At 39.9% G+C, this 12,903-nt stretch overlaps 1 protein-coding gene across 6 annotated transcripts in view; it reads left to right on the top strand.

The window, feature by feature from the left end:
- The window catches only part of CCDC198 (coiled-coil domain containing 198), a 32,327-nt gene that overhangs the window by 7,584 nt on the left and 11,840 nt on the right, over window positions 1-12,903 (top strand). The window lies entirely within an intron of this gene.

Here is a 12,903-nt window from a genome sequence, read left to right as displayed (position 1 = left end):
AGAAAGCCTGTGCGCAGCAACGAAGACCCAACACAGCCAAAAAGAAAAAAGAAAGAAAAAAAAAAGAAAGCTAATAATTTTTGTGTATTAAATTTTGTATTCCACAACTTGATTGAAATACCTTGGTAATTCTAATTGTCTATAGATTCTTCCTGACTTTCTATGTAGATAATATCTTCTATAAACAGGAATAATTTCTTCTCTTTCTTCCCAATTGTTCCTTATAGTGGTTTTCTTGACTTTTGCATTGACTAAAACTTCCCTTGCAATTTTGAACACAAGCAGTAATAATGGGCATCCTTGCCTTATCTGTGACATTAACGGGACTGGTTCTAAAACGAAATACATTCGCAATAGGATTTTGATAGATGCTTGTCAGAGTCCCGAGAGGAAACAGATGGTACATTCGAATTAAGACAATTCAGGGAAGTTTTCTTTACAGGTAATTGTACCGAGGTTTGGATGAAGGGAACCAGAGGGGGTATTGCAATAACCACTAGTGGCAGTAAGAAGTAGCTATATCTAGGCCAAGGGACTTCTAGAACCTGGAAGGGAAGAGTGAGGTAGAGGGAGCTGCTCTGAGAGGAACAGTGGGACACAGCCAACCCAACATGCCTTGCAGGGAGGGAGATAGAAGAAGAAATATCCTGACCTCATTCTCTTTCTTCTCTCAGATTTCCTACCAGGATTCTTTAGCGGTTGAACCCAATGGGAAGCCAGAAGGCAGGAGAAACTGCTTACTCATTATAGGCAGAGAACAGGGTAGAGAAATGTGATAAGTGGATCTGGAGAAACAAATGGAAGATATCTGGCACAATGCTGTTTACTAAATTATGGACATTTCTCTCATTTCTCTTATTCCTAGTAGGCTAAGAGTTTTTCCCAGGACTGAGTGTTAAATTTTATTGATGTTTTTCCTCCATCTAGTAAATAAGCTATTAAAATGATCTTATGGATTTTCTTTTTAACCAGTTGACCTAATATATCACACTAATAGATTTTATGATGTGAACCATGCTTGCATTCCTGATATAAATCCTACTTGGTCATGAGATACATATATAAATACACTGCTGAATTTTATATGCTTAGGATTTTTGTATCTACTGATACTTTCATAAGTGGAGTTGTTCTATAATTTCCCTATGCTGTCTTTTTCCAGTTTTTTTTCTCGAGGTCATACTAGTTTTATAAGAGGAGTTGATTACCTTTCCCTCTTTTCTGTTCTCTAAAACATTTGATTTAACATAGTTCTTATCTGTTCCGTAAAAATCTAATAAAACAGACCTGTGAAACCATCTTTGATCACCTGGAATTTTGGGGAAAGAGAAATTTTCCTGCTTACTTAATTAGTAAAAGAATGGTTCTTAGTTGATTTAAATATCTTATAGGTATCTTATTTCTTCCCGATCCAATTATGTTAGCTTATATTTCCCAGAAAATTATCCATTTACCTAAGCTTTTAAGTTTATTGTTATAAAGTATAAAGTCTTAGCTTCTTATTCAACTTTTTGATAATGCCTGTAAAACAAATCTTCAGCTTACGTTTTGATGCAGCTCTTGGACTGGGGAAAGAGGTGAGAACAACTCAGCCCCTGAGTTTAAACTCAGGCCCCTGTGAGCGTGGCTCTACTTTCCCTTCTTATATGGAGCATTTTTGAGGTCTCCTTTAGCCTACAGAAATAACTCACAGCCATCAGGAGCCCTAAATGCCTTATGAATCAGCTTCCCCCAAGTTTTCTGTTCCATTTTCTGATCCAGAGAGATATTTTTCTTGTATTAAAGCCTGACCACATCTTTTTTGGTTTATGTTTCATTTTTCATTGCTGGATATTTGAATCAAAGAATGTTATTGAAATGTGAACTCACTGCAATGCCTTGACCGGAAATTCTTCCTTGGCCTTATGGTTTCTTGCTCCAATCTGTCTTGGACACCTTTACCTTCTTCCCAGAAACTTAAAAGACACATTCTTAAGTCATGATACCAAACAAACTTTACAGTTCTTCGAATTACTCCTACCCACCTTTCTCTTCCTGCTAGTAAACAGAAGCAACCATCTCAGATTAGTGGTTGTCACCAGGCTCTGTGCCTTATGCTTGATTTAATCTCCTTTCCTGAATCTCCTAGCTGACACTCCAACTGATTATCCTGACCATTTGTTTTGTTTGAGAAGCCAAATAATCCAGAAATCTTTAGACAAAAAATCATTTTTTATATCATGAAATAAAAACAGGCATCATTCTACCAATTCTCCAGTAATTTCTCCCATTGTATTCTCTCTGAAGATGATGAAGTGAGGCATCTTGCTTCCCAGGCAGGGAAAAGAAACATTGATATGAACCCAGAATTCTGAGGCAATTTCATTTGACTGGTTTGTTTGGAGATGCCAATTTTCCAACACTTTTTTCTGCAGTGCTTCTCAGGGCAAGTGCAAACGATTTAACCAGGGGATCCTATTTGCAATGTTAGCTACTGCCATCTAGTGCCCTCTGTGGAGGAATGGCATTCTTTAGGTTCTTATCAAAGGCCAGAAAGAAAGTCATTGCCTGGAGAGAATACTTAAAGATACTTACTACTTAACAATTATCAGAACTGAAAATGAGGCTGAAAATAGAATCATATATATTTATACTTTCAAAGAAAAAGCTTTCCCTAGAACTTATGGAGCCAAAAATATTTAAATAGCAGGCTTCTTCAGACTCAATTTTTCAATAATGCTCCACAAACAAATCCTCCCTGGTCTATTTTGATGTAGCTCCTTTACTGAGTGGAGGGAGTCTGGAGGCCAGTGGACACCACCCTAGGAAATCATCAGAATCCTCTGGAGAGTTTTGAAAAATACATATTCCAAAGAAACAACTGATAAGCTCGACTTCATTAAAATTAAGAACTTCTGTTCTGTGATAGACAATGTCAAGAGAATAAGAAAAGAAGAAGATATACAGATGGCAAGTAATCATATGAAAAGATATTCAACATCATATGTCATTAGGGAATTGCAATTAAAACAACAATGAAATACTACTACACACCTATTAGAATGGCCAAAGTCCAGAACACTGACAACACCAAATGCTGACAAGGATGTGGAACATCAGAAACTCTCATACATTGCTGGTAGGAATGTAAAGTAGTACAGGCACTTTAGAAGACAGTTTGGCAGTTTCTTACAAAACTGAACATATTCTTACCAGACAATCTAGCAATCACTTTTCTTGGTTATCTACCCAAATGAACTGAAAACTCATATCCACACAAAAATCTATACACGAATGTTTATAGCAGCTTTATTCATAATGCCAGAACTTGGAAGCAACCAATATGTCCTTTAGTAGGTGAATGGATAAATTGTGGCATATCCAGACAATGGAATATTACTCAGCAATAAAAAGAATTAAGCTATCAAGCCATGAAAACACATGGAGGAAACACAAATGCATACTGCTAAGTGAAAGAAACCAATCTGAAAAGACTACATAGTATATGATTCCAACTATATGACATTCTGGAAAACGTAAAACTGTGTAGACAGTAAAAATATTAGTAGTTGCCAGGGGTTTGTGGGGAGAGAAAAATGAGTAGGCAGAGCACAGAGGGTTTGAGGGAAAGTGAAACTGTCTATATGATGCTACAATGGTGGATATATGTCATTCTACATTTGTCCAAACCCAGAGAATGTACAATATCAAGAGTAAGCCTTAATGTAAACCATGGACTTTGAGCAATAATGATGTGTCAATGAAGGCTCAATGATTGTAACAAATGTAGCGCTCTAGTGAGGGATGTTGATAGTAGGGAGGTTGTGTGTGTATGGAGATGGGGGTATGAGAACGCTGTACTTTCTGCTCAGTTTTGCTGTGAACCTAAATCTCTCTAAAAAATAAATTGTATTAATCAAATATATACATGTAAATATATATATTTACAATACATATAAATACATATATGTGTGTATATATTTTAACATCTTTATTGGAGTATAATTGCTTTAAAATGGTGTGTCAGTTTCTGCTTTATAACAAAGTGAATCAGTTATACATATACATATGTCTCCATATCTCTTCCCTCTTGCATCTCCCTCCCTCCCACCCTCCCTATCCCACCCCTCTAGGTGGTCACAAAGCACTGAGCTGATCTCTCTGTGCTATGCGGCTGCTTCCCACTAGCTATCTATTTTACGTTTGGTAGTGTATATATGTCCATGCCACTCTCTCACTTTGTCCCAGCTTACCCTTCCCCCTCCCCATATCCTCAAGTCCATTCTCCAGTAGGTCTGCATCTTGCGCCTAGGTTCTTCTGACCATTTTCTTTTTTTTTTAGATTCCATATATATGTGTTAGCATACAGTATTTGTTTTTCTCTTTCTGACTTACTTCACTCTGTATGACAGTCTCTAGGTCCATCCACCTCACTACAAATAACTCAGTTGCGTTCCTTTTTATGGCTGAGTAATATTCCATTGTATATATGTGCCACATCTTCTTTATCCATTCATCTGTTGATGGACACTTAGGTTGCTTCCATGTCCTGGCTATTGTAAACAGAGCTGCAATGAACATTTTGGTACATGACTCTTTTTGAATTATGGTTTTCTCAGGGTATATGCCCAGTAGTGGGATTGCTGGGTCGTATGGTAGTTCTATTTTTAGTTTTTTAAGGAACCTCCATACTGTTCTCCATAGTGGCTGTATCAATTTACATTCCCACCAACAGTGCAAGAAGGTTCCCCTTTCTCCACACCCTCGCCAACATTTATTGTTTGTAGATTTTTTGATGCTGGCCATTCCGACTGGTGTGAGGTGATACCTCATTGTAGCTTTGATTTACATTTCCCTAATGATTAGTCATGTTGAGCATCCTTTCATGCATTTGTTGGCAATCTGTATATTTTCTTTAGAGAAATGTCTGTTTAGGTCTTCTGCCCATTTTTGGATTGGGTTGCTTGCTTTTTTGATATTGAGCTGCTTGTATATTTTGGAGATTAATCCTTTGTCAGTTGCTTCATTTGCAAATATTTTCTCCCATTCTGAGGGTTGTATTTTCGTCTTGTTTATGGTTTCCTTTGCTGTGCAAAAGCTTTTAAGTTTCATTAGGTCCCATTTGTTTATTTTTGTTTTTATTTCCACTCCTCTAGGAGATGGGTCAAAAAGGATTTTGCTGTGATTTATGTCATAGAGTATTCTGCCTACGTTTTCCTCTAAGAGTTTTATAGTGTCTGGCCTTACATTTAGGTCTTTAATCCATTTTGAGTTTATTTTTGTGTATGGTGTCAGGGAATGTTCTAATTTCATTCTTTTACATGTAGCTGTCCAGTTTTCCCAGCACCACTTATTCAAGAGGCTGTCTTTTCCCCATTGTATATTCTTGCCTCCTTTATCAAAGATAAGGTGACCATATGTGCGTGGGTTTATCTCTGGGCTTTCTATCCTGTTCCATTGATCTATATTTCTGCTTTTGTGCCAGTACCATACTGTCTTGATTACTGTAGCTTTGTAGTATAGTCTGAAGTCAGGGAGCCTGATTCCTCCAGCTCTGTTTTTCCTTCTCAAGATTGCTTTGGCTATTCGGGGTCTTTTGTGTTTCTATGCAAATTTAAAAGTTTTTTGCTCTAGTTCTGTGAAAAACGCCATTGGTAGTTTGATAGGGATTGCACTGAATCTGTAGATTGCTTTGGGTAGTAGAGTCAGTTTCACAATGTTGATTCTTCCAATCCAAGAACATGGTATATCTCTCCATTTCTTTAATATCATCTTTAATTTCTTTCATCAGTGTCTTACAGTTTTCTGCATACAGGTCTTTTGTCTCCTTAGGTAGGTTTATTCCTAGGTATTTTATTCTTTTTGTTGCAATGGTAAATGAGAGTGTTTCCTTAATTCTCTTTCAGATTTTTTATCATTCGTGTATAGGAATACAAGAGATTTCTGTGCATTAATTTTGTATCCTGCTACTTTACCAGATTCATTGATTAGCTCTAGTAGTTTTCTGGTAGCATCTTTAGGATTCTCTATGTATAGTATGTCATCTGCAAACAGTGACAGCGTTACTTCTTCTTTTCTGATTTGGATTCCTTTTATTTCTTTTTCTTCTCTGATTGCTGTGGCTAAAACTTCCAAAACTGTGTTGAATAATAGTGGTGAGAGTGGGCAACCTTGTCTTGTCCCTGATCTTAGTGGAAATGGTTTCCGTTTTTCACCATTGAGAACGATGTTGGCTGTGGGTTTGTCATATATGGCCTTTATAATGTTGAGGTAAGTTCCCTCTATGCCTACTTTCTGGAGGGTTTTTATCATACATGAGTGTTGAATTTTGTCAAAAGCTTTTTCTGCATCTATTGAGATGATCATATGGTTTTTCTCCTTCAATTTGTTAATATGGTGTATCATATTGATTGATTTCTGTATATTGAAGAATCCTTGCATTCCTGGGATAAACCCCACTTGATCATGGTGTATGATCCTTTTAATGTTCTGTTGGATTCTGTTTCCTAGTATTTTGTTGAGGATTTTTGCAGCTATGTTCATCAGTGATATTGGCCTGTAGTTTTCTTTTTTTCTGACACATTTGTCTGGTTTTGGTATCAGGGTGATGGTGGCCTTGTAGAATGAGTTTGGGAGTGTTCCTGCCTCTGCTATATTTTGGAAGAGTTTGAGAAGGATAGGTGTTATCTCTTCTCTAAATGTTTGATAAAATTCGCCTGTGAAGCCATCTTGTCCTGGGCTTTTGTTTGTTGGAAGATTTTCCATCACAGTTTCAATTTCAGTGCTTTTGATTGGTCTGTTCATATTTTCTATTTCTTCCTGGTTCAGTCTCAGAAGGTTGTGCTTTTCTAAGAATTTGTCCATTTCTTCCAGGTTGTCCATTTTATTGGCATAGAGTTGCTTATAGTAATCTTTCATGATCCTTTGTATTTCTGCAGTGTCAGTTGTTACTTCTTTCTCATTTCTAATTCTGTTGATTTGAGTCTTCTCCCTTTTTTCCCTGATGAGTCCGGCTAATGGTTTATTAATTCTGTTTATCTTCTCAAAGAAAGAGCTTTTATTTTTATTGATCTTTGCTATTGTTTCCTTCATTTCTTTTTCATTTATTTCTGATCTGATCTTTATGATTTCTTTCCTTCTGCTACTTTTGGGTTTTTTTTGTTTTTCCTTCTCTAATTGCTTTAAGTGTAAGGTTAGGTTGTTTATTTGAGATTATTCTTGTTTCTTGAGGTAGGACTGTATTGCTATAAACTTCCCTCTTAGAACTGCTTTTGCTGCATCTCATAGGTTTTGAGTTGTCGTGTTTTCATTGCCATTTGTTTCTAGGTATTTTTTGATTTCGTCTTTGATTTCTTCAGTGATCTCTTGGTTATTTAGTAGCGTATTTTTTAGCCTCCATGTGTTTGTATTTTTTACAGTTTTTTTTTTAATTAATTAAGTTATTTATTTCTGGCTGCATTGGGTCTTCGTTGCTGCATGCGGGCTTTTCTCTAGTTGTGGTGGGCGGGGGCTACTCTTTGTTGCGGTGCGTGGGCTTCTCATTGTGGTGGCTTCTCTTGTTGCAGAGCATGGGTTCTAGGTGTGCAGGCTTCAGTAGTTGTGGCTCACGGGCTCTAGAGCGTAGGCTCAGTAGTGGTGCACGGGCTTAGTTGTGCCACAGCATGTGGGGTTGTGCCACAGCATGTGGGGTTTTCCCCGATCAGTGCTTGAACCTGTGTCCCCTTCATTGGCAGGCGGATTCTCAACCACTGTGCCACTAGGGAAGCCCCGTTTTTACAGCTTTTTTCCTATAATTGATATGTAGTTTCATAGCGTTGTGGTCTTAAAAGATCCTTGATATGATGTCAATTTTCTTAACTTTACCAAGGCTTGATTTGTGACCCAAGATATGATCTATCCTGGAGAATGTTCCATGAGCACTTGAGAAGAAAGTGTATTCTGTTGTTTCTGGATGGAATGTCCTATAAATATCAATTAAATCCATCTTGTTTAATGTGTCATTTAAAGCTTGTGTTTCCTTATTTATTTTCATTTTGGTTGATCTGTCCATTCTGAAAGTGGGGTGTTAAAGTCCCCTACTATTATTGTGTTACTGTCGATTTCCCCTTTTATGGCTGTTAGCATTTGCCTTATGTATTGAGGTGCTCCTATGTTGGGTACATAAATATTCACAATTGTTTTATCTTCTTCTTGGATTGATGCCTTGATCATTATGTAGTGTCCTTGTCTCTTGTAATAGTCTTTATTTTAAAGTCTATTTTGTCTGATATGAGAATTGCTACTCCAGCTTTCTTCAGATTTCCATTTGCATAGAATATCTTATTCCACCTTTCACTTTCAGTCTGTATGTGTCTCTAGGTCTGAAGTGGGTCTCTTGTAGACAGCATATATATGGATCTTGTTTTTGTATCCATTCAGCCAGTCTATGTCTTTTGGTTGGGGCATTTAATCCATTTACATTCAAGATTATTATCAATATGTATGTTCCTATTACCATTTTCTTAATTGTTTTGGGTTTGTTTTTGTGGGTCTTTTTCTTCTCTTGTGCTTCCTGCCTAGAGAAGTTCCTTTAGAATTTCTTGTTAAGCTGGTTTGGTGATGCTGAATTCTCTTAGCTTTTGCTTGTCTGTAAAGCTTTTAATTTCTCCATCAAATCTGAATGAGATCCTTGCTGGGTAGAGTAATCTTGGCTGTAGGTTTTTCCCTTTCATCACTTTAAATATATCCTGCCACTCCCTTCTGGCTTGCAGAGTTTCTGCTGAAAGATCAGCTGTTAACCTTATGGGGATTTCCTTGTATGTTATTTGTTGCTTTTCCCTTGCTGCTTTTAATATTTTTTCTTTGTATTTAATTTGTGGAAGTTTGATTAATATGTGTCTGGGCATGTTTCTCCTTGGATTTATCCTGTATGGGACTCTGCACTTCCTGGACTTGATTGACCACTTCTTTTCCCATATTAGGTAAGTTTTCAACTATAATCTCTTCAAATATTTTCTCAGTCCCTTTCTTTTTCTCTTCTTCTTCTGGGACCCCTATAATTCAAATGTTGGTGCATTAAATGTTGTCCCAGAGGTCTCTGAGACTGTCCTCAACTCTTTTCATTCTTTTTTCTTTATTCTGCTCTGCAATAGTTATTTCCACTAGTTTATCTTCCAGGTCACTTACCTGTTCTTCTGCCTCAGTTATTCTGCTATTGATTCCTTCTAGAGAATTTTTAATTTCATTTATTGTGTTGTTCATCATTGTTTGTTTGCTCTTTCATTCTTCTAGGTCCTTGTTTAACGTTTCTTGTATTTTCTCCATTCTATTTCCAAGATTTTGGATCATCTTTACTATCATTACTCTGAATTCTTTTTCAGGTAGACTGCCTATTTCCTCTTCATTTGTTAGGTCTGGTGGGTTTTTACCTTGCTCCTTCATCTGCTGTGTGTTTCTCTGTCTTCTCATTTTGCTTAACTTACTGTGTTTGGGGTCTCCTTTTCGCAGGCTGCACATTCTTAATCCCGTTGTTTTTGGTGTCTGCCCCCAGTGGGTAAGGTTGGTTCAGTGGCTTGTGTAGGCTTCCTGGTGGACTGGTGCCTGTGTTCTGATGGATGACGCTGGATTTTGTCTTTCTGGTGGGCAGGACCACGTCTAGTGGTGTGTTTTGGTTTGTCTGTGAACTTATTATGATTTTAGGCAGCCTCTCTGCTAATGGGTGGGTTGTGTTCCTGTCTTGCTAGTTGTTTGGCATGGGGTGTCCAGCACTGTAGCTTGCTGGTCGTTGAGTGGAGCTGGGTCTTAGCGTTGAGACCGAGGTCTCTGGGAGAGTTCTCGCTGATTGATACTATGTGGAGCCAGGAGGTCTCTGGTGGTCCAGTGTCCTGAACTTGGCTCTCCCACCTCAGAGGCTCAGGCCTGACAGCCGGCCGGAGCACCAAGACCCTGTCAACCACACGGCTGCTAGTGTTGGAGGGTCTCCTGCAGAGGTGGGGGGTGGCTGTGGCTCACTGCAGGGACAAGGACACTGGCAGCAGAAGTTCTGGGAGATACTCCTTGGCATGAGCCCTCCTGGAGTCCACCATTAGCCCCAAGAAAGAGCCTGTAGCTTCCAGTGCTGGACCACCTCAGGCCAAACAACCCTGTATTTTATATATATATATATATATTCCCTCCTGCCAGGACATATCCCAGACCTATTGAATCTCAATCCCCAATGAATAGCCTAGGAATTTTTTTTTTTTTAATTCCAGGAGATTCTGATGATAAACCAGGTTTAGAAACAAGTGTGGAGAAAGGAACATGGGATTTGGAAGTGGACAGACCTGAGTTTGAATCCCAGAATCAGCACTTTCTAGCTCTGCAAACTTGCACAACTCATTAACCCCTGTGAAACAGAGAATCACCATAATTATACACAGTGTTCACGTGGGGATTGAATGACATATTGTGAGCGTGGCATGATGGACGGCAGTGGCTGCAAAGGCATATGGGCCTAATCACCAGAAAGAACCAAATCTTGAACCAAGTCCAGGGGATGGCACAAACACTTCCTTGCTCTCTCCTCATCCCGAAATCCCCCTCAGTCATTGCTGAGTCTTCCTCCCATAGGTTCCTGCATATCCCTTCCCCTTGGTCACCCTCTCCCTTCCTTTTCTTCTCCATTCCTTCAGGGTTCTGACTTGATCAGCGGCTGCTTCCTGTGCCAGCAGGTGTCATTTACCCTGCATCTTTAGGTTCTGCAGTGTTGAGAGACAGGACAACGAACAAACCTCTTTCTAGCTAGTATTAATTACCTCTCATTACCTCATTGCTAAGTTATTATGTTAAAAAAAAAAACTCTCACTTCCTCACCTGAGGTGAGAACGGGACGGAGAACCACTTCCTTCCACAAATGCAAATGGCCTGGCACATCTAACACAGAGATGAGTTCTTCCCTCTTTGTCTCTCCTTCCCATCTCCACATCCTTTGCCTTTCTTTCCTTCCTTGCCTACTTGGGCTGCTCTACCAGAAAGGGCTGCTGGCTGTTCTCCCTAGAACAGCTCAGGCCCAGCCCAGGGACCAGGAAATTGTTCTACAGGGAAGGAGCAGGAGGCCCCAGTCATGCTTCCCCTTATGAGTGCTGGATGCTCGGCAGCCATTTTCCATGGTCTCTCCCTCTCTTTTCACTCTGGTCACCTTGAAGTCCAAACTGGCTTCCAGGCCTACCCCTTGATAAGGCAACCCTTCAGACTACAACGGAAAATACTCTCAAAATATATTAGGATTTGCTTGTAGTGTTGGACTAAGGCGGGTGTGGTGCTGACACTGGTTTCTGTGGCATGGTGTCCTCCTGGTTTTCCTCCTGCTTCTGAAGCAATCCTTCCTCCATCTCCTTGGCCAGTCCATCCCCAACCACCAACTCTCAGTGCTGGAGCATCCTTGACTCTGCTCTTCTCACTCTGGACCTCATTCATCCTATGGTTTCAGTTATTCTCTACCCAGGGATGATTCCCAAGCATGCATCTTCAGCACAGACCTCCCCTCTACATTCCACCCAAACGTGGCCCTCTTCCAGGATTCCCCATCTCAGGAAATGACGGCACTATCCATCCCTTGTATCTGGGTGTTATTTGGACATGTCACTCTCTTCAATAACCATCATGAATCTTGCTTGGTCTGTTCTAAACATTTGTAGAGCCCATCAATTTCCCCCCCCATGAGCCCCCAGCCCATCATCTTTGTTTTCCTAAGTGCTCACCCACATCCATAATTGCTCTTCTTCAGTCTAGTTCCCACACTGCAGCTCGAGTGATCATTTTTTTAAGCAAATGTAGTCATGTCCCTACTCAACTTAACATGTGTCGATGGCTGCCTCCTCCTCTTAAGAAGACAACGTCTTCATGATGCCCCATCAGGCCCTTCATGAGCTGGCCCCTGCCTACCTCTCCAGCCCCATGTGAGCCACTCTTCCTCTCACTCTCAACTGCAGCCAACTGACTTCTTGCAGTTCCTTCAAGAGATCATGCTCTCTCCTGCCTTGGGGCTATTGCCCATGTGATTCCCTCTGCCTGGAACTCCTCAGTCCCCTGAAAACTCCCAACCTTCCAACTGCTGCTAAAAAATTACTTCCTCAGGAAACTTTCTTGGACTGCCTCCTGACCCCGCTCTCCCTTGAATTAGTTTTCTAGGGCTGTGGTAACAGAGTATAACAACTGTGTGGCTTAAAACAATAGAAATGTATCATCTCACAGTTCTAGAAGCTACAAGTCCAAAGTCAAGGTGTTGGCAAGGGTGGTTCCTTCTGAGGGCTATGTGGAAGAATCTGTCCCATGCCTGTCTCTTAGCTTCTGGTGGTTTGTTGACAATCTTTGGCATTCCTGGACATGTGAAAGCATCACCCCAATTGCTGCCTTTATCTTCAAGTGGTATTCTCCCTGTGTGCATGTCTGCATCCAAACTTCCCCTTTTTATAAAGATACCAGACATATTGGATTGAGGGTCCACCCTATTCCAGTATGACCTCATCTTAACTAATTATATCTGCAAGGACCCTATTTCCCAATAAGGTCGCACTCTGAGGTACTGGGGGAAGGTGGTTTAGGACTTCAACATATGAATTTGGGGGAAACATAATCCAATTCATAAAACCCCTCATTTCCAAGGTGGAGTCCTCCAGTTATATCTTGTCATAGTCTTACCCTGCAGACTTTTTCTTCAATGTCCCAATCGCAGTTTGTAATTATTCATCAAATAATCACACAAGCAAAAGTGTGCTTGTTTCCCCATAGATCGTAAGCCCCATGAGGGACCATGCCCATTTTTGTTGAGCATTGCATCCCAATGCCTGGCCGGTAGCAGTCATTCAATAAGTAATCACTGAGTGAACAAATAAATTCAGGTCCCTGATTGCATGTCAATGTGAAGAGACCAGCCCTTCTGTCCCAAGCCTACTCAGCCACTTC

This window comes from Eubalaena glacialis, chromosome 2, assembly GCF_028564815.1.
Source record: "Eubalaena glacialis isolate mEubGla1 chromosome 2, mEubGla1.1.hap2.+ XY, whole genome shotgun sequence".
Classification (NCBI taxonomy): Eukaryota; Metazoa; Chordata; class Mammalia; order Artiodactyla; family Balaenidae; genus Eubalaena; species Eubalaena glacialis.
Note: the sequence above shows the minus strand (reverse complement) of the source record. Positions and strands in the feature narration are given on the sequence as shown.